General features: G+C 39.1%; 1 protein-coding gene across 3 annotated transcripts in view; it reads right to left on the reverse strand.

Annotated features, from left to right (window-relative positions):
• Window positions 1-22,592, reverse strand: part of PIK3C2A (phosphatidylinositol-4-phosphate 3-kinase catalytic subunit type 2 alpha) — a 105,532-nt gene extending 82,940 nt beyond the window's left edge. The window contains exon 1 of one of the 3 annotated variants that reach the window (XM_044258902.1): window positions 22,473-22,592. The gene's annotated coding sequence lies outside the window, so the exon portion shown is untranslated. Of the gene's footprint in view, window positions 1-19,820; window positions 20,009-22,462 lie in introns of those variants that run through there. The other 2 variants (XM_044258901.1, XM_044258903.1) reach the window with 2 other exon arrangements.
• Window positions 22,593-23,190: the final 598 nt, after the last annotated feature.

The following is a 23,190-nucleotide window of genomic DNA, read 5'->3' on the forward strand; positions in this document are numbered from 1 at the left end:
AAAGCAAAAGCCAATTACCAATTTAACAGCAAATTTCCATCTTAACTTTCACAGCCACCACTACCACCTTCCTTCCTTCAAGTATCCTCACAGAATGAACAGTTCCCTTTTCCTTCCTAAATCCTTTCCTTTTATATGCTTAATCCCACTGAATTCCCCTACTTATCAGTGACTGCCTCCTCTGCATTATTTTCTCTTACTTGCTTCTGCTCCTCTGCCATAAAAATGCTCAAGTTTTGTACACACTGAGGTGGAAAAAAACCTTAACATTCCTCTTTAGACTCCAGTAGCTTTCATTTTAATATTCTTTTTTCACTGCCAAAATTCTCAAGTGAGTGACCTAGAAAGTCCTTTCTTTACTCATTCTGCCTTGGAAAAATTATAATTGTCCTTCAGGGCCCAGTGCAAATACAGACACCTGAAACTTTTCTTAAGCAGCTCCTCTTAGAAACTATCTTTTCAGCTCATATAAAACTTCTATCTTAATTTTCATAGACTTTATGCTGTTTTTGCCTCATCAATATCCTTTCTTCTGATAGTAGAAATTATAACTTCCTTTTTGCAATCCTGTCATCTCTGTTTTGTTACATCTAGTTCAAATAGGGCTCCAACATCCTTAGTCCTCCCACCCACAACCACATCAGAGGACCCGTCTGGCCAATTAGAGTTAATCCCAAGACTTCTGAAACTATTTGGAAAGGAAGTCTATCACCGAAGCTGCTAAATTTATGGGATTTAAGTCTGGCATCGCTGTGGCCATCTTTGCCACTACTCACTGAAGGAGATGCTGCCCGAGAACAGATTCAAACCAGAAGAGAGCAAAGCTATGATAAATAAAATGGAATAGATTCTGGATATTACATTAAGTGTCGGGATCCAACCCATGTCCAAGACCAGTCTTTTCATTTATGTAAGCCAATAAATTCCTCTGCTTAAGCTGGTTTAAAATTACTTTCTCCCATAATAACTAAAAATCTCTTTACACAGAATCTGTAACCTGTATGTCTACCCGATAGTATTGAATAAGCTTAAGTGCAGAGACCTACTTTGTTCTTTCTTCCCTACATTTAAAAGCACCCAGCTTAATAAATATGGGCCTTAATTTAATGAACATATGGGTGTTTGTTTTTTTTTTAAAGATTATTTATTTATTTATTTGACAGAGTTCACAAGTAGGCAGGGAGGCAGGCAGAGGGAGAGGGGGAATCAGGCTCTACACTGAGCAGAGCCCGATGTGGGGCTCGATCCCAGGACCCTGAGATCATGACCCCAGCTGAAGACAGAGGCCCAACCCACTGAGCCACCCAGGCACCCCTAATGAATATGTGTTTTAACGAAGGGAGTAAGAGCTATCAGACAGCTTTGAAGAAGAGATTTCAGATGGCACATGACTGGAATATATGGGAGAAAGTTCAACTGCCTGTTACTGAATACCACAACATGATGTATTTTTCACAAAATCAGATGAATTAGAACAAAACATTTTGCAAAGGGAAGCAAATACTGAACTGCAATTCATCTTCCACAGGCATATTGGTAATTTATTTAACCATTTTCCTGGCCACCATATTTGGTAATGATAGGACATTGTACTGAAAGAGAGAATCAGGATTTTTTAAAGTGAGCTTGAGATAGTTTACTCAAAAGAGCACACTTATTCTAAATTATTTCATATTAATGTTACCTTTTATTTACTGGCAAAGGTATAAAATAGTGTGAAAAATATTTTAACAGTGAATATGGCATTTTTTTTTAAGATTTGATTTTATTTATTTGACAGAGAGAGAGATCACAAGCAGGCAGAGAGGCAGGCAGAGAGAGGGGGAGGATGCAGACTCCCCGCTGGGCAGAGAGCCCGATGCGGAACTCGATCCCAGAACCCTGAGATCATGACCTGAGCCCAAGGCAGCGGCTTAACCCACTGAGCCAACCAGGCGCCCTAAATATGGCATTTTTTCATTCTTTATTTGCTTGCCCTATCCCCAGTATTAACCCCAAGCAGAATTTGCTAAAGTAAATGCAACTCTAAGTAATAAAAGTAAGCTATTAATGGCTGATTTACCATATTAGTTTTCCAAAAGATTATCATGCATGTATACCCAAAGGTAATAAAGGACTTAAAAGGTTGTCCAAAAGTAACCCAGTGCTTCAGCTATTTTTTTTCTGAGGCTGCCATAGTAACATGCTCCATTAATTTTTTTAAACAAAACGTCATTTGATGACAAACATTTAGCAGGAAACAATTTTGCACATGCTAATTCAAAATGCAAACTTCAATGCTAATGTTCTCCTAATTCAAGCTGGAAAAGACAATATAACTAGTTTCTGAATGATGACTGTATACCATCTGCCAAAATTTCCCAACACTGAGTAACCCAGTGATAATCACAAGGCTGTAGCTACTTTAAATTCTTCAAAAGAGGGCAATTAAACTATTCAGTTAAACTTTGGGATACCATTTGCAGACCCAAAAGAATTAATTTAAAAGCTCTTGGCTTCTTTGGTAGACATTCATTTAAAATTTAAATTTAGATCTCAAAAATAAGAAATAAAACAAGCCAGTACTGCTACCCATCTAAATACTTTGTGATCTTGAAATTAAAGTAAAAAAAAATAGAGAAAAAATCATTTGAGTTCAACAATGAAAATATTTCTCATCTAAAATGAAAATGAGGGGCGCCTGGGTGGCTCAGTCAATTAAGTATCTGCCTTCTGCTCAGGTCATGATCCCAGGGTCCTGGGATCCAGTCCTGCATTGAGCTCTCTGCTCAGCAGGGTGCTTCTGCCTCTTCCTCTGCCTGCTGCTCACCCCTGCTTGTGCTCATGCGTGCATACTCTCTTGCTCTTTCTGAGTCAAATAAATAAATCTTAAATAATAATAACTTAAAAAAATAAAGTGAAAATGAATCTCAAAGAAAATTAAATAATGGCACCCCTATGGAACTGAATACTATGCCACCATTAAAAATAAAATTATTGGGGTGCCTGGTTGGTTCAGTGGGTTAAAGCCTCTGCCTTCGGCTCAGGTCATGTCTCAGGGCCCTGGGATTGAGCCCCACATTGGGCTCTCTGCTTGGCAGGGAGCCTGCTTCCCCCCCCCTCTCTCTGCCTGCCTCTCTGCCTGCTTGTGATCTCTGCCTCTCCGTCAAATAAATGAATAAAATCTTTAAAAAATAAATAAATAGGGGCGCCTGGGTGGCTCAGTGGGTAAAGCCACTGCCTTCGGCTCAGGTCATGATCTCAGCGTCCTGGGATCGAGTCCCGCATCGGGCTCTCTGCTCAGCAGGGAGCCTGCTTCCTCCTCTCTCTCTCTGCCTGCCTCTCTGCCTACTTGTGATCTCTCTCTGTCAAATAAATAAATAAAATCTTTAAGAAAATAAATAAATAAATAAATAAATAAATAAATAAAATAATTAACACTACAGTAACCATGGAAAATATTTTAAACTGTAGCAAATATCTACATATCTCTATCTATACATAAATCTATAGACATACACCAATATACGTTGTTTGCATAGATACATAAACACTAAGTGCCAAAAACACTGCTTAAAGCAATGTATTAACTAATTTAATCCTCATAAATTAAGTAGCTACTATTATCTCCAGTACACAAACAAAAAAACTTCATACAAATTATATAATCTGCCCAGTTCATAGTAGTTAGCAAGTGGTGAGAGAACTCAAATCCAGGCACTGCTAATTTACTATATTTTTATGTTCACAGTTACCTAGAATAAGTGTCTAAACATACCTTATCCTTCATAAATACCAACTTTCTTCCTCAAGGCTAGTTACCTCATTCTGCATTAGTAAATTTTATTGTTTAATTCTATCATGAAGCAATTAATGCTATCTAGTTATAACATGTGCCAATTTATTAGTTAATTTATTATCACATGACTAGCAAATTTATCATTTCTTTGAGGGCATGAATTCAGATTTTACTCATCCTCTTCTACTCTACTGTAGTTGTTGAATGAATGCCTCCATGACTAGGAACTTAAGACACTGTTCTTTTTATCAAAGAGAAGCTCAAATTCTGCAACAAGCAAAGAAATAAAAAAAAAAAACAGACTAAAAGAGTTTATTTATTAATGAGTTAACTAAATTTGGGACACCTGAGTAGCTCAGTTAAGTGTCTACCTTTGGCCCAGGTTTTGATCCCAGGGTCCTGGATTCAGCTGGGAGCCTGCTTCGCCCTCTGCCTAACTCTCCCCCTGCTCATGTTCTCAGACAAATAAATAAATAAAATCTTGAAAAAACAAAAAAACTAAAAGTGAAAAATCATATGGTTGAGTTTAGAATAAACAAGTGGTGGCAGAAAAAAATTATCTTGGAAACTAGGAGGGGAGACGGCAACAGAAAACTAAAAATAGGAGGAGGGGGTGCCTGGCTGGCTTAGTCAGTGGAGTGTGTGACTCCTGATCTCAGTCAGGATTGTGAATTTGAGCCCCATGTTGGGTATAAAGATTACTTTAAAAAGTAAAACTCTTAAATAAAATAAAAATAGGAGAGAAGCGTCATCTGTTCTAAAAGGAAGAACTCCAGTAGACAAGATAACATTCTCGAACTATCTCTGATTCATTGAGGAAAAAAATTCAACTGACAAAAGTAATCAAGTACTTTGGTATTAGGCATTATACAACTTTGTCAAAAAGATTAAATGGATGAATGTCCTGGTGTTTGTTGGGTGAGATTAGGTTAGCACTATTCAATGGGAATGGAATGCATGCCACATACTGAATTTAAAAATTTTTACAACTACATTAACAGAAAGAAGCAGACAAAATTATTAATATTTTATGTAATCCAATATATTCAAAATACTGTCATTTCAATAGGTAACCAATATAAAAATATGAATGGGACAATTTACCTTCTTTTTTATATTAAGTCTTCAAAACGTGGTATATATTTTCACTTACACATTTCAACTTAGACTCGCCATATTTCAAGCGCTCAAAAGCTCAAAAGGTGGCGAGTAGACAACTTATGGACAGAATTTAAAAGGAAAGGAACAAAAAGCATGGTGAACCAGCATCATTAATTTCTGGATAGTAAGGAAAAATTTATTTTCCCAAAGGGAATTCATCCCTTCCCTCAACTCAATAAAGTATCTCCAATGTCTATTAGTTAATTTTCAGGGGAAGAAAAATTTTAAGTTCCCTAAAAAACATACAGCCTTTTAACTAAGGTCTGTCTTAACCATTATGAGTAAGTTTTGTATTTTTAATGTATACAATTTCTAATTGTTCTACAATTAACAAACTGTTAACATTTCATAGATAAATTTCATTTCATAGATAAATCAACCAAACAGGATTACAAAATTACGAAAAGGTTAACTTATTTAAGTGTAGGGGGAAAAAAAAAGAAAGAATCATAAAGCCAAACTAACCCAGGGAATTCCTAGTTAACCTCAGTATAAAGAAGGCCATCCCAATATGATTTAAAGCCAGGAAGAGAATATTCAAATATGTATTTATTTTTTTTAAAAAAACTTATTTTTGGTAAATAAGCACTACATAATTTATTTACTTCTTCAATAAATGAATATTTATTCATATTCATATTCAATAATGAATATTATTGGGGGTATACTAGATGCTGAAAGCAAAATAAAAAACTTCAACAACCATTGGGGTGCCTGGCTAAGTCAGAAGAGCACACAGCTCTTGATCTCATGGTCCTAGGGCAGGAGTGACAGACTGGGTGTAGAGATTACTAAAATAAATAAACTTAAAAAAAATTAACTATTAAAAACATCAATGAAAAAACAATAAACATGGGGCAGCCTGTATGGCTCAGCAGGTTAAGCATCTGCCTTCAGCTTCCTCAGGTCATGATCGCAGGCTTCTGGGACAGAGCCCACAGAGGGCTCCCACCACAGTGGGGTGTTTGCTTCTCAGGATGCCTCTGACAATCCCCACTCATGCTTTCTCTCTCTGGAATAAAAAAAAAATCTTTAAAATAAACAAAAGTTATACTAAACCTAATATACCAAACTGATTAACACATGCACAGAGAAATAAAAATATTCATCATACTAAACCTTGTAAGATACAGTAAGGAGATATAGGAAAATTTACAGCATTTTTTTTTAAGATTTTATTTATTTATTTGACAGACAGAGATCACAAGTAGGCAGAGAGGCAGGAGGAGGGAGAGAGGGGGAAGCAGGCTCCCTGCTGAGCAGAGAGACTGATGCGGGGTTTGATCTCAGAACCCTGGGATCATGACCGGAGCTAAAGGCAGAGGCTTTAACCTACTGAGCCACCCAGGCACCCCTTACAGCATTTTTTAAAAAAAGCTTGCTTTCTTTATTTGACAGTGAGAGGGAAAGAGTGAAAACACAAATAGGGCGAGCGGCAGGCAGGGGGAGAGGGAGAAGCAGGCTCCTTGCTGAGTAGGGAGCCTGGGCTCGATCCCAGGATCCCGGGATCATGACCTGAGCCGAAGGCAGAGGCTTCAACCCACTGAGCCACCCAGGCGCCCCAATTACAAACCAATCTTACTCATGAAATAAATACAAAATACAAAAAGTCCTAAACAAAACAGCAAACCAAACTTAGCTGTAAATACAAAATGCAATTTACCACATCAATAAAGAATTAAAACAGAAAAAGCATATGTTCATCTCAATAGATATTCTTCGCCAACTATAAACAGAAGGGAAGTTCCTTATTTGACCATGAGTAGCAACAAAAATCTTATCTAATGATGAGACCTTGAAAGCTTTCCCTTTGACCATGAACAAAAACCAGGATGCCCACCACTACTTCAATGCAACACTTTATAGACTAGAAAGCTCAGAAAAGGAAAATGTAGGATCAAATAGGAAGAAACAAAGTATTATTCCGAGATAGAGTAAAAATTCCAAAGAATATGTAGGTAACAGCAATGCTAGATTTTAGCCAGATTATTGGAAATGATACTAATATATAAAAAATAAATTGTATTTCTATATATTCATCATAGTTAGACAAGGCAATTTTCAAAACAATTATATTTATAGTAACACACACAGAACCCACTAACTAGCAGTACATGTAACAAGATGTGGGGGAAAATTATAAAACTTTACTGACAAATACTAGGATTATCTGAATGTAAGGGATAGTTTTCCATGTTCAGAAGATCGAAAACTTAATTTTGTGAAGATTCCACTTCTCCGAAATAGATATATAGACTTGATGAAATCCCACTTAAAATTCAACAGCTTTTAAAATAAAATTTGACAAGGTAATTCTAAAATTTATTCAGTAACCAAAATGGCCCAAAGAGCCAAAACCCTCTTGTAAAAGAACAAGGTGGAAAGATTTGCTCTACCCAATAAAGATTATAAAAGCAATTTTATTAAAGATAATATGGTATTTATGCAGGAAGAGAAAAATCTAATAAAGAACAGGCTAAGAGGCCAAAAACAGAAACACACCTGCACAGACACCTGACTGAAGACCAGCGGCATATCAGAGCCCAGGAAAAGAACGGTCTTTTCAATAAATGAAGCTAGAACAAATGAAGGGATATGAAACAGATTCCTACTTCCTTCCCTCCTTAAGCAAAAATCAACTCAAGGCAAACCAACCGTCTAAATGTGAAAGGAAAAACTAGAATCAGAGAAGGGAAGAATTTCTTAAACAAGACAGAAAGCACTAAACATAAGAGGAAAAAAAAAAAACCTGGACTATAATCCACAACTTTTATTATTTATCAAAACACACCAAAGAGGATGACAAAAACAAGCCACAAGAAAGGAAGATATCTTTAACACATAACCAAAGAACTCAAATACTAGATTACTAACTTCTACAAATTAAAAAGAAAATCCTAAGAACCTTCGAGTAACATTGTCCACAACAGTCCAAAGTAGAAACGAACCTGGAATTAGTCATTAGCTCAGTCTCCAGTTCCTCTCTCATCTCCGGAAGTCAGGGGATGAAACTGAAAGTTCCAACCCTCTAAACATGCCTCAGCCTCTGGTGACCAGCCCCATCCTCAAACTATCTAGGGATCTCTGGCACTATTAACCTCATTAGCATACAAAAAGAAACTCTAGAAATTCCAAGGCTTTAGGAGTTCCATGAGAGGAACCAGAACAAAGACCAAATATTTTTTTTTTTTATATCACAGTTCATTCAGTGGAATTCTATATAGTAATGCCAATGAACTACAGCTACAAGAAAAAATGAGTAAAATGTAGAAACATGACAAACACATGGACACACAAAAATACATACAATGAGGGGTGCCTGGGTGGCTCAGTGGGTTAAAGCCTTTGCCTTTGGCTCAGGTCATGATCCCAGGGTCCTGGGATGGAGCCCAGCATCAGTCTTTCTGCTCAGCAGGGAGCCTGCTTCCTCCTCTCTCTCTACCTGCTTCTCTGCCTACTTGTGATCTCTGTCAAATAAATAAATAAAATCTTTTAAAAAAATACATACAATGATTCCAGTCACATAAATTTCAAAAACATGAAAAACTATATTGTTTAAGAATGCTTACATTAAAAAAAAAAAAAAAAGAATGCTTACATAATGGTAAAACTGTGAAGAAAAGGAAAGGACTCTAAAAAGTTAGGATAGAGGTTACTCTTGGAGGGAGGCAGAGATTCATGACCAAGGGTAAGTATATTAGAGACTTCTGGAATACAAGCAATGTTCTAGTTCGTTACCTACCGACTGGTTATACAGGTGTTTATTTTACAATTACTTGTTAAATAATCATATATGCTTTATGCACTTTTCTGTGCATTATTTCATAATAATCTACTCCCCATATATTTTAAATTTCAGTAGTTTAAATATTTTTATATTATAAATGGTATGTGAAAATTAAACCACCTACAATTAGTAGTATGTGGGGGGGTTAAAATTCACATGTGGCAAATTATATGAACACAAGACGCTCAACTTTTTAATGTCATAAAAAATATAAATAAGAGCAATATTACCCCTTTTTATTTGCCAATCTTTAGGCTAAGTTAAGGACACTACTCTCATTTATTAAGGGATACAAAGAAAGGGTAATTAAGGCTGCAAAAGAAAACAACAAAACAAATTACCATTTCCCAATTTTTCACCATCTGTGAATTACTTAACAGGCACTGCACATAACATGATTTATGTTTAAAAAAAACTTCACTGCATTTTAAAATACAACTACAATATTTAAAAATAGATACTATCAGCAAGAGATCACTGCACACTCTCACCATTTTATGTTATATCCAGCAAATTTATTTGACTTGAATTGAATTAGAAAATCCTAATTTAATTATAGCTCGTCAGGAACACAGCAATGTTTGATGGTAACTCTATCAGAAAGTTACTGATATGTACATACAATCTTATAGCCTCTACCTTCAACTATTTCTTGAATCTGAGCATTTTTTTCTATATATTCCTACTACCATCCTAGACCAACCATCATCTGTTGCCTGGATTATTGGAATAAATACCCAGTCTGTTTCTGCCAACCCTCCACCCTCCACCCTCCACCTTCAGATCACTCTCAACACAGCAGCCAGAATGATATTGAAAAACTAGATCTTTCCACTCAGATCATTCAACAGTTCTTATCTCACTCAGAAAAAAAAAAAAAAAAAAAAAGGTAAAATCCTTACAACAGCCTACCAGGCACTCTAATATCTGGTCCCCCATTACTTCTGTAATTCTCCTCTGTGCTACTATCAAACTAACTGCCTTGTTATTCCTCAAATACATTATACTTCTCGCTCAGAGCCTTTGCTCTTCTGTTCCCTCTAGACTATTCCGCCCCTGGATAGCTGAATGGGATACCCTCTCACCTTCAAGTGTTCCCTGAGAAGGTGTTATCTGAGTTAAGTCCTCCCTGATAATCAAGATAAAACTGCAACTTTCTCTAACTCCACTGTTCATACACTTTGCTTTTTCCTTAGCATTTAGTACCATCCAGCATACTACAGATTTTTTTTTTAAAGATTTTATTTATTTGACACAGAGAGAGAGAGATCACAAGTAGGCAGAGTGGCAGGCAGAGAGAGAAGGGGAAGCAGGCTTCCTGCTGAGCTGAGACCCGATGTGAGGCTCTATCCCAGGGCTCTGAGATCACGACCTGAGCTGAAGGCAGAGGCTTAACCCACTGAGCCACCCAGGCACCCCCAGCATACTTAGATTTTACTTATGTATTTTGCTGTCTAGTTTTTCCCCCTCTAGACTATAAATTTCATGGAGCTAGGATTTATCTGTTAGGCTCACTCTTATACACCCAGCGCCTAGAACAATCCTAGAACAAGCAAGCTTACATTCAAATGTTTGTTAACAAATAAATGAAATTTAATCTAATATGCTCCCGATTAGGAAGCAATTTTTCATTGTAGAGTGCCTCTCGTGCTCTGTAAGATACTTAAAATTACACAGAGATATCTTACTCAAAGTGAGTATTTTAAACTAAGAGATACCATAGATTTTTAATTCTTGTTGCATTCATTTTCATTTAAAGTATTTTGAAGTCATCTTAAAAGTGCCAAATTATAGGGGTGCCTGGGTGGCACAGAGGGTTAAGCCTCTGCCTTCGGCTCAGGTCATGATCTCAGGGTCTTGGGATCGAGCCCCACATCGGGCTCTCTGCTCAGCAGGGAGCCTGCTTCCTCCTCTCTCTCTGCCTGCCTCTCTGCCTACTTGTGATCTCTGTCAAATAAATAAATAAAATCTTAAAAAAAAAAAAAAGTGCCAAATTATAAACCACTCATTTCTTTCTCTGGGGGGAATAAAATTATGTGCGTTACTCTCAGTACTGTTCTTCAGAGCCACATGGTCCTTCCCAGTCAGACCAAAACATACTACTATTTTGAAGTACTTGTGGAAAATAGAGTTCAGGCCTGCCTGTTTGATTAGAAATAGATGTCTTGGATACAACAGGGCAATTTCACTAGAGATGAATCTTGAGGTGTTACCTATATAAAACTAAAGACCTGAAGTCATGAAAGTAGTTGTAATTGCCCTGGGAGAATGTGTTAAGTGAAGAGGATAAAAGAAACAAGGAGGAAATCATAAGGGCCACTAATACTTACGCAGGAAACAAAAGGTCAGAGAAACATAATAGGTATGAAAAATGGTATCAGAGAAATAAGGGAATGCAGTGTCCTAAGAAGAACGTGATTAGTAGTATCAGAAACTACAGAGAGGTAACACAGGATAAGGGTGGAAAAAGAAAAAAGAAAAGGAAAACCCTCACAATCTAAGCTTGTTTGTGATTATTTTAATAATAATTTCATTAGATACAATTAACTTATAAAATTCACCCATTTAAAGCATATAATTCAGTTGTTTCCATATATTCAGAACTGTGCAACCATCACCACTACCAAACTGCAGAACATGTTCATCATCCCAAAAGAAACACTTTACCGGGGCGCCTGGGTGGCTCAGTGGATTAAGCTGCTGCCTTCGGCTCAGGTCATGATCTCAGTGTCCTGGGATCGAGCCCCACATCGGGCCCTCTGCTCAGTGGGGAGCCTGCTTCTCCCTCTGTCTCTGCCTGCCTCTCTGCCTACTTGTGATCGATCTCTCTCTCTGTCAAATAAAATAAATAAAATTTAAAAAAAAAAAAAAAGAAACACTTTACCCATTACCAGTCCCTCCTCATTTCTCCATCCTACAGACCATCAGCAGTGATTTTTTCCCAAAGAGAACAATTTGGAGAAGTGCAGAAAACTAAAAAAGTAAGGAATTACAAGTAGCAAAGACATATTATTCTTTCAATTCATTGACAGTAAAAGGAACTCAGACAGGAGGTATCAGGAATGGCTGTTTAAAATGGTTTAAAAGGCCTTCAATAGAGTAGAATGAAGGCAAGAATTCAGGGCACAAAGAGTAATAGATACATAAAACTGGACATTCACACTAGCTTAATTATTGGGTACAGTTGGATATGAATCAGAAGCATGGATGAAGGGTCTTTTCTTGAAAAGGAGAAGACATCTTACAAAACAGAGGTGATAAAGGTAAGGAACTACTAGGTCAATAACTAAAAATGGAGGACTGAGGGGAGCCAATGGTGGAAAGCAGATTTTCACTATCTAAAGTTTGGTAGAGTTTTAAACACTTCATCATTTGTAAGCTTTACTATTTTAAAAGGTAATAAAAATGTGACAAAGGGGGGCTCCTGGGTGGCTCAGTGGGTTAAAGCCTCTGCCTTTGGCTAAGGTCATGATCCCAGAGTCCTGGAATCGAGCCCCACATCAGGCTCTCTGCTCAGTGGGGAGCCTGCTTCCTCCTCTCTCTCTCTGCCTGCCTCTCCACCTACTTGTGATCTCTTTCTCTGTCAAATAAACAAAATCTTTAAAAAAAAAAACAAACTGACAGAGGGATTTTCCTGTTATTAGAATATACAAAGTGGCAAGAAACTGTCTCACTTCAACAATGAAAAACAAGCTAAGTAAGCTTTAAAAAAATACTTTTAAGAGACATCAGAGAGCAGAGGCACTAGGGGTGCCTAGTCAGTTAAGCATCTGCCTTTGGCTCAGGTCGGATCCCAGGGTCCTGGGTTTAAGCCCGGTGTCACGCTCCCTGCTCAGTGAGAAGCCTGCTTCTCCCTCTTCCCTCTGCCCTTCTCCTCTACTTGTGCCCCCCTCTCTCTCAAAAACATAAATAAAATCTTAAAAAAAACAAAAAACCCCTAATGAATTAAATTCCCAAAAGTGATAAACTTCTTATAGGAGAGCCAGATCCATTGTTATTCTCATCTCTGGTACAGAAGAGCAGGAAGAATGCACTACAGACAGGGATAAGGAAAAAACTATAAGACTTCTGATGAACACTTTTAACAGTAGTGGGTAGGCTACCCTGACAGATCAGAATTCTGAGGCATGGTGGAGGTAAATCTGAGTGTGAGTGGTCTAAAGCCCTGGATTAAGAATTATAAGGAGCCCCAGGCATGGAACAAGTCTGCACCCACCCACCAAATCTTTCCCTCAAGTCTTCACAGGAAGCACACTGAAAGCTGGGGATAAGGCAGAAGAGCTGAAAGAGATCCCCCTTAAGAATGTGGGCCTCCCTGAAATAAAAGGTAACCACCCTCCAAGGGCTGGGCAGGTGAGCAGGGAGAAATCCACCTGAGGCATTCCAAGCTTTTAGCTACCAATGGCTGGGGATGGGGGCAGGAGAGCTGACAAAAAAAAGCCCTCAAGGGCGCCTGGGTGGCTCAGTGGGTTAAGCCTCTGCCTTCGGCTCGGGTCATGATCTCAGAGTCCTGGGATCGAGTCCCGCATCGGGCTCTCTGCTCAGCGGGGAGCCTGCTTCCCTCTCTCTCTCTCTGCCTGCCTCTCTGTCTACTTGTGATTTCTCTGTCAAATAAATAAATAAAATCTTTAAAAAAAAAAAAAAAAAGCCCTCAAAAGTATCCTAGGCCTTTATAAAAGATAGATGCCCTCCAGCGGCTGGGCTAAGGGCAGCAAAGCAAAAATCTGAGACACAGAAAACCAAGCACAAAGAAAGCAGAGAACAAAGGGACTTCCCAGCAACTTAAAAAAAAAAAAAAAAAAAAGCTAGCAGCTAGGCTGCAAAACAAATCTCTAGAATCAAGTCAGTGCTCAGATCCCAAATCCTTCTGAAGAGAAACTTATACTGCCACCCAAAGTACTTCAACCCAGAACTGAATCAAATTAAAGTTGCAACAAAACACAGACCCATCTTACTTATAAATCAGACTTTCTCAGTTTAGTGGCTTGACAGAATAAGGTACATTTAAGTTGTGCTAATATATAATCAAAGATAATGAGATAAAGAAAATGTGACTTGAGGTGCCTGAGTGCCTCAGTCAGTTAAGGGTCTGCCTTCAGCTCTGGTCATGGTCCTGGAATGGAGCCCCATATGGGGCTTCCTGCTCAGTGGGGAGCCTGTTCCTCCCTCTTCCCTCTGCCTGCCACTCCCCCTGCTTGTGCTCTGTCCAATAAATAAATAAAATCTTTTAAAAAAAGAAAGAAAATGTTACCCATGGTCAAACAGTCAAAATAAACAGATACAGAAAAGGCCCAAATGCTGGAATTATCAAACAGGAACTTAGGGTAAAATTACTAATTAGGATGAAAATACTAAATGATCTAGCAGAAAAAATGAAGGAGATGCATGAAGGAAGGGGGGTGGCAGTTTCACCAGAATGATACAAATTACAAAAAAGAATCAAACAGAAATACTAGAAAAATAAATCAGAAATGAAGAATTAATTAGATGGACTAAACAGCATTAGAAAAGACTGGTAAACTTGAAGACAAATCAACAGGAAATATCCAAACTATGAGAGAAAAAAAGGAGAAAGATAAATGGGCATGCCTGTTGGACAATTTCAAATGACCCAACATTTATAACTGGAGTCCCAGGAGAGGATAGAAAAGAATAGAACAGAAGAAATATTTGAAAAGAAAATGGCCAAGAACTTTCTGCAAGAGAAGAAAGACACCAACACAACAAATCTAAGAAGTTTAGAAGCCCGTGGGCGCCTGGGTAGGCTCAGTGGGTTAAGCCTCTGCCTTCGGCTCAGGTCATGATCTCAGGGTCCTGGAATCAAGCCCCATGAGCCCCACATGGGGCTCTCTGCTCAGCAGGGAGCCTGCTCCCCAACCCCCAGCCTACTTGTGATCTGTCAAATAAATAAATAAAATCCTAGAAAAAAAAAGAGAGAGAAGAAGTAGTAGTTTAGAAGCCCAAGCAGGATAAAAATATACTAGAGAATGAACTTCATGGGATCACGGAGTAATGTAAACAACTACTTGGAAAAAAGTGGTTTCGGTTCTTAATATTTGTGAAGTTAAGGTCAAATGAATCTCATATACAGAGCCTAGTCCTAAAGAAACCTGGCAGGTTTCTACAATGACTTAAAGAATTTAAACCTTTTCTCCAAATTTAGATATGTTCGGTATACAGCTATATTTCTAGTTTAGGGTATGACACAATCAAACTCTTATTTAGACCTTATTTAGGGTATTAAGGAGGGCACATGTTGTGGTGAGCACTGGGTGTCATATACAACTAATGCTTTGTTGAACACTACATCAAAAACTAATGATGAATTATATGTTGGCTAACTGAACATAATTTTAAAAATTCATTAAAAATTAAACCTAATTTTACTCTGGATTTTTAGTGAAACTTTTTTTTGGTGGGAATGTTTTCTGACAAAAATAACAAGGAGGGCACCTGGGTGGCTCAGAGAGTTAAGTGTCTGCCTTCAGTTTAGGTCATGATCTTGGAATCCTGGGATCAAAACCCACATTGGGCTCCCTGCTCAGGAGGGAGTCTGCTTTTCCTTCACTCCCTCTCACTCTCCCCCTCTCTCTTGCTCACTCTCTTTTCCTCTCAAATAAATCAGTAAAAAAAAAAAAATCTTTTAAAATTTAATAAGCTAAATCACCAAACTCAATTAGCACAAATCAAAAATATTCTCTCAAAAAAATTCCAAAATCTACATCAATATGAACTTTCTATAATTGAATATATATTTCCAAGGGGAAAAACACTAGTATATTCAATTATTAGGTGTGACAGGAAAGTAAAGGTGTGTATCTCTCTAGAAATGTGAGCTTCACAATGTTCAAAGATTTTTATTTGCTTTGTGGAAAAAAAACCATAATAACTAAAATGGAAACCGTGAGACCAATTAATAAATAACTGAAATAATCTAGAAAAGAACTAGCAATGCCTTGAACTAGATTGGCAGCAAGGAAGGAATGGGTTTCTTTAAACAAGCAAACAAAAACATTAAATTTAGACAGTAAATGAAATGAGGGGGGAAAACAGTGATGTGATAAAGAATGATTTACTTGTGGGGAGGGGAATACTATTTTTAATGGTATGGTCAGGGTAAAGATAAAATTAGAGTGATAACTTGGACATAAGGGGTAAGTTATGGGAAAAGTCAAGAGCCTTCCTAAGCTTCACTAGTTTAAAGATGGATAAGCCTAGCCAGCTCCCACAATCTTTAACCTCCATACCACACTTTATAAGTACACTTTGTTCAAGTACTACATGCAATTAATAAGGGGCTTGATTCTCCCTGACAGTCATTCTACTACCTTCAGCTCTAAGGAGCAACATTCTACACATAAAAGATTCACAATGGGGCATTCATCAAGAATGCATTCTGTAACTGCATATATGTGTCACTGTCTGGGAGGGGAACATGACAGGGGGTGGGGGGGCAGGGAGAATACAGTTACAAGAGATTCCTCTTAAAAAGACATTTTACTGACAAAGCAGTTTTCAATCTAACTCAAAAACGCAACAGTAGTACTGCTTTGTGAAGATAATTACTGAACTCTGAACTACTTTATTGTCCATTCATTTAACATGAATCATTAAATATACTCTGACATTACCCCAATTCCAACATGACAAATAACAGTAAGCTTTTGTGCTAAATGTTATGGTATATGCCTCCATTTCCAACATAGCTTAAGACAGGAAAACATAAAACTGAGTTACAATTGAGAAACCCCAAAAAGGGAATGAAAAACTGACATTAATTATTTCTGGAATTTTCCCCCAAACTCCATAATTTCTATGGCTAACAAAATCTTTAGTTGTTTTCAAATAACACAACTACATTAAACTGATAGTTTTACAGAACAGTGGTAACAAGAGAAAATGATGCAGTAGCAAGACTTGAGGCTCAAACAGCAGATCTCTTAGTAACTGTATAACCTTAAGCAAGTTACTTAATCTCCCTTTGTCTTGTTTTCTCATCTGTAAAAGATTAGATCTGTGTCGTCAGGCTTAAATAACATATATATGACTCGTTTATAACATATCTAATAATACATATATGTATTACATATTTCCAATTATTGGAATAATCATCAGTGTATTCATACCACTAACAAAAGGTAGCTTACTGGTGTACCTGAGTGGTGCAGTTGGTTGAGTGACTGGTTTCAGCTCAAGTTGTGATCTCAAGGTCGTTGAGATGGAGACCCACTTCCCTTGCACTGGGCTCCCGGCTCACCGTGGAGCCTTTGAGATTCTCTCCCTCTTATGCTCACTCTCTCTCTAAAATAAATCAATCTTGGGGTGCCTGGGTAGCTCAGTCAGTTAAGCATCTACCTTTGGCTCAGGTCATGATCCCAGGGTCCTGGAATCCAGCTCCATATCGTGCTCCCTGCTTGGGGGCGGGGGGAGTCTGCTTCTCCCTCTCCCTCTCCCTCCCCCCCTTCCTCATTGCTCGTGCTTTTTCACACTCTCTCAAATAAATAGAATCTTTCAAAAAAAAAAAAAAAACCAAATAAATAAAATAAATAAACCTTTAAAAAAAAGCAGCTTATCACCAATAATCACATGGAAAGATGTTCAATATCATTAATCATTAAGGAAATGCAAACCAAAACCACAATTAGGTACTACTTCATATCTACTAGAATGGCTAAAATTTTTAAAATGGAAAGTAAGTGTTGATAAGGTGCAGTCACTTTGGAAAACACTTTGGTGTTTCCTCAATAAATTAAACATAGAATTTCCATATGACCCAGCAATTCCACTCCTAGATATATACACCCAAAAGCATTAAAACAGAGTTAACTGTACACTAATGCTCACAGTAGTACTTAACAATAGCTAAAAGGTAGCAGGAGCCCAACTGCCGATTAAAAAAAATAGATATACAATATGTGGTGTCTTATTGAATCTCAAAAGCATCCCACCAAGTGAAAGAAATCAGACAAAGGCTAGGGCACCTGGCTGGCTCAGTCAGAAAAGCATGTGACTCTTGATCTTGGGGTTGTGAGTTCAAGCCCCATGTTTAGTGTATATTACTGAAACAAAAACACCTTAAAAAATAAAAAATGGAGAAGGATGACTTCCTCTGAGCTGAGATGACCATTTGTTTAAAAAAAAAACAAGTCTGAATACATCCTATGATACCAACTTATAAGACATTCTGGGAGGGTAAAACTATAGGAATAAAAATCAGCTGCCTGGAGGTAAGTGAAAGAGATTGATTACAAAGGAGAGTAAGGATACTTCTGGAGTGACAGAAATATTCTATATCTTAAATGTGGTGGTGGCAATTAAAGGCTGTCACTATCTCTTCAATTTCTAGAGCTAATACCTAAAACAAATGAATTTTACTATAAGTAAATTATTTCTCAATAAACCTGATTTAAAAAAAAAAACTCTACATACTTACAGGGTCATGTCATACATTTCAATACAGGCAGAATTCCAGTCTGATAAATGTCATTATGCAATCCAGGCTACATTCCCTGGAGCCAAAGACCACCTTTTCCCAACTCAGCACTGTAGTCTAAAAGATACGTACACACTGAACTAGAAATATAGTTATAAATCACATTATAAACACATATAAAGGAACTTAAATAACTTGGTTATGGATACTCAACAGCACTATGGTTTTGTTTATAGGTATAACTGGGTCTCCTTCAGAGCTTAACTTGGGGGAAAATACATGTTCCACATAATTCTCTAAACTGCAAATAAAACATCTGAAAAGATGTTTTCCTATTTCCTAATTAGACAGGTATTTTTTCTGGGTCTATCACTCCGACATCCACATTCTTTTCCCACCAGAAGGCAAAGTACCTGCACTGATTTCCCTTTAGAAAAAAGAAAAAAAAATTTTTTTTATTTATTTGACAGAGAGATCACAAGTAGGCAGACAGGCAAGGGGGAGGCAGGGAGCAGAGAGCCAAATGTGGGGCTGGATCCCAGGACCCTGAGATCATGATCTGAGCAGAAGGCAGAGGCTTAACTCACTGAGCCACCCAGGCGCCCCTGATTTCCCTTTTATTGTCTCCTCTCATTTTCCCTTTTGTCTTTGCTTTTCCTTCTCATTCCACAGAACTTCACTCCTTTTTTTTTTTTTTAAGCAGGCTCCACACCCAAAATGGGGCTCAAACTCACACCAAGATCCCAGCCAGTCCCCATAATAGAACTTTAATATTTAATGTCTCCCTGTCTCCACTGATATTTTCTGCATATAAACCACCAAGTTCTGTTTTTATAATACTTAAAAAAAAAGCCTATTTCAATTAAAATTTCCCATAGTGCAAATTTTTTTAGCCAGTATTCCTAACACTGCCTATTCCTTTCTCTTCTCATAGTCAAATTCCTTATCAAACCCCTACTCATTTCACAACAGGAATTAACACTACTCTGCTGCTTAGAGCCTCCAACTTCTTCAGTTCTCTTAACCATGTCCTCCATGCTAATCAAGCCACAAATTCACAACCTGTGCTAAGATTTCCTGAGTCACGCAAATAATATGAAAGTTCGGACCACTGGCCTCTTGAGTTTTTTACTGCAGAGGTCTACTTATTCTCATCTCTTACTTCACCTCTGTCCTGTCTTTATTTTTTCAAACAGAACTCACAGATCCTTCCTTAAACCTGTATTTTTACTTTCTCTTATCTAAGTTTCCCCCCAAGTTGTTCCCTGTGCATTGAAACAACTCTGTCCCGGAAATCTCATCACCTTCTTCCCACAGCACCCCAGAAGCTGATCACCCTTATCTCATTAACAGAAGAAATTTGTCCTTTAAGACTCAATTTGAGCATCATCTTCCTCATATGAACTCATTCCCCTTTTCCAGCTTACGTGATCCCATCCTTTTCAGTACTTTGGATCTACTGATGCCCTTATAACCATACTGTCATAATCTGGGTGTCTCATTTTTTCTATCCCTCAAACCATTACAGTGCCAGGCATCCTTGCAGGCCCTCTGATAGCAAAATCTTTCAGAGGGTTAACTTTTTGCCCTACTCAGGTACAACAAATCAGATCATGTACTATGTAAATGCACAGCACTAAAACATTTGCTTTATCATTTACCTGCTTTGATTTATTCTTGAAACATGAGAATTAGAGGTGTCTGGATGGCTCAGTTGGTTAAGCAGCTGCCTTCAGCTCAAGTCATGATCCTAGGGTCCTGGGATCAAGTCCTGCAATGGGGCTTCCTGCTCATTTCAAAGCCTGCAATGAGGAAGCCTGTGGAAAGCCTGCTTCTCCCTCTCCTTGTGCCTCTGCCTGCCGTTCTGCTTACTTGTACTCTCTGTCAAATAAATACAAAAAAATCTTAAAAAAAAAAAGTTAAAAAAAAAAGAAACATGAGAAATATAATAAAATGGATGTTATGTTATCAAAGTAAGAAGTTATAAAGCATTAAAAAAAAATGCTTTGGGGCGCCTGGGTGGCTCAGTGGGTTAAGCCCCTGCCTTCGGCTCAGGTCATGATCTCAGGGTCCTGGGATCGAGCCCCGCGTCCGGCTTTCTGCTCAGCAGGGAGCCTGTTTCCCTTCCTCTCTCTCTCTGCCTGCCTCTCTGCCTACTTGTGATCTCTGTCTGTCAAATAAATAAATAAAATCTTTAAAAAAAAAAATTAAAAAAAATGCTTTGCACTGCTGCTCTGAAAAGTCTGGTCTGATGCTCTGATAAGAACTCTGAACTCTTGGGAAATTCAACACCCTCACAGGTATAAGTTCACTTACTGAATGTGCTTACAAATGCAAAAATATTGTGCTAGATTAAAGAAGGATTCCTGGGCATGGGGGCGCCTGGGTGGCTCAGTGGGTTAAGCCTCTGCCTTCGGCTCAGGTCATGATCTCAGGGTCCTGGGATTGAGCCCTGCATTGGGCTCTCTGCTCAGCATCCCTGCTTCCCTCTCTCTCTGTACCTGTCTTTCTGCTACTTGTGATCTCTGTCTGTCAAATAAACAAAATTCAAAAAAAAAAAAAAGCTTGCTGGACATGGAACTGATGCAACAATGTTCAAGTGAAAATTTAAGAACCATTCATGGCAGAAGAGAGAAACAAAGAATCAGATGATCAGATGTTTAATATACAACTAATTCCTTATAATTTCAATAATATTATATATGTCTAAAGTTATAATTCCTAACTTATAAATGCAAGCACATCAACTTTTATGTTCCATGAAACAGAAAAGGTTGTGAAACCTATGGATGAAAACATTAAAATACACTGCTTGCCAAAAAAAACTGCAAGCAACATGCACACAAAACAGATTTTCATAAGAAAAAGAAAAAATACTTCAGAATCTATTCATTCAGGCAAAATTATTTGTCAAAGTAGCTCAGTATCTGTATGCTTGTAGCTATATAAAGTCACTTTTGAATTAAGTTTGAGTTAAATAATAAAATCTATCTATTCTCAGTCATAATGCTTTTCAGTACTCAAAAACGGTCTTACTATTAAAGTAGCAATTATCTTCAACTGTATAGCTCTCAACTAGGTTTAAGTCCCCATGGTGAATAAGAGCACTAACACCAAGTATGGCACAATCCTAAAAGGAGTCTCCTATGGAGACTTAATCACAAGCCAAGGAGGCAAAGGTACAAAGTCTCTTCTGGAATCAAGCATTCCCAGACCTCCAAACAGGCTTCCTCTCTATAGGATATCTTCACAGCTCTTCTAATAGCTTTTCTCTACATCTCTTCTAAGTTGTAGCTTTGATACTCCAATATAGTAAATAATTTTCCCAGCAGAGCTTTCCCGATACCCATCTGGAAAGATTTTAGCTTACTCTTTAGGAGATAATCTTGTTCAAAGACGAAAACCTTCCTTCCTTCCTCTCAATTCAACACCCACTGTTCAAAATAAAAATATAATTACAACTTCAATTTCTATCTGGCTAATTAACAGAAGGGAAGGAAATACCACAGGCTCTCTCTTCCACGTTTTATCGCCCAGACGTTCCTCCTCACTTAGTTTTTTTCATTTCCCTCCTCAATCCCTGCTCCCCACCCTCCCAAAAAAATTTCCACATCTAGAGAATCTCCTTTTTAAAGCCAAACCATTTAGTAAGGAAAATAAGTATGTGATTTCTTCAATCCGTATTGTTCCTCCGTCACTCAGGAAGGGTTAAGCAAATATTTTTAATCTGACCGCACTCCCGGAAAGATGATGCGCTAAACACAGACTTAATAGTTTTCCCGAAGCAAGTGGATTCACGGCAAAAAGGCAAACCCGGAGAAGTGAAAAGAAAAAGATCATTATCCCAAAAGCTGGAGATGGGACAAAAAGGTGAAGGGGGGGTGTGTGTGTGACACAACTGAGAAGTGCAACACACTTCGTCAGAATCTAACAATTCAACGAGAGAATAGGACCGGCCACAGTGTCTCCAGCCCCGTACCCAAGCACAAGGGGGTGGTCTCCCCTCCCCCTTGGGACAAAACTAACTCCCAGACGCACCACCTCCCAACCCCCGCCGAGAGGGGCCTAATAGGGGCGCGAGCCCCTCGCACCTTAGGCGGGGCTGTCAGGAACGGTGTGGGTGGAAGCAAGGCCCGGGGGAGGTAAGTCGGGCTGGGGCAACGCCAAGAGTACCAGATATGGGGTCAAAGGCGGACACCCGGGAACCGGGGGCCGCAAGGGACCCTCTCATCAGGGGCTCCCCGGGGTCCCTCGCTGCACTTGGGACAGCAGGGTCCCAGGTACCAGTCCCCGCTGCACTTACCACTCCTCACCTCACGCTGCTCGAACCTCTGCCTCCACCACTACCCGAGCCGCCGCAGCAGCCACCGTCCGAGCCATTTCCCACCCTGCCTCCTCAGCCGCCGCCAAGAGTCTCGGCGGACTCCGCGGCCAGCCAAGCAGAGCACGTCACTTCCGACCAGGAAAGCACCGCCTTCCGCGCCCAGGCTTCTGGTGGATTGGCTGGTACGGACGGCCTACCTGAGGTAGTGGGCGGGGCTTGGGCGCGTCCCGCGAGGCTAGAGCTCGGGTGGTGGGGGCCTGGTTGCCGCTTCCCCCGGGAAATGTCGAGTCGGCTCAGGACGCTCTCCCTGTTGCACCAGACCAGGGGGTGGAGGTGTACCTTCGGGGACCTCCAACCGGCCCCTTCTCTGGCCGGGCGTCCGCCAACCACCGAAGTACTCTATTGTTCCCGTGCCCTCTCCGGGGAGCCTCCTCCAGCCGGACTGGGGTTCCCAAATTCGTGGTTTTGGCCTCAGGCCGCGGCGAGGTTAGTCGGTGCCTGGAAAACTGAAAGGAACAGGCAAGATACGCGATCGTGCACTCCGAGCAGCGTTTACCGACTGCTCACGGTGGATCAGGTGCTGTGGGGCGTGTAATTAGTAGCCCATCACGTGGATTGCGTAAAGCTCTTTCATATCCGTGTCTCCTTTACTCCTCAAGCCAGGTGAGGAAGATCGCTCCGTGATAACTCACAGCTGGACGGCTCTT

Source organism: Neovison vison, chromosome 7 (genome assembly GCF_020171115.1).
Source record: "Neovison vison isolate M4711 chromosome 7, ASM_NN_V1, whole genome shotgun sequence".
Lineage (NCBI taxonomy): Eukaryota > Metazoa > Chordata > Mammalia > Carnivora > Mustelidae > Neogale > Neogale vison.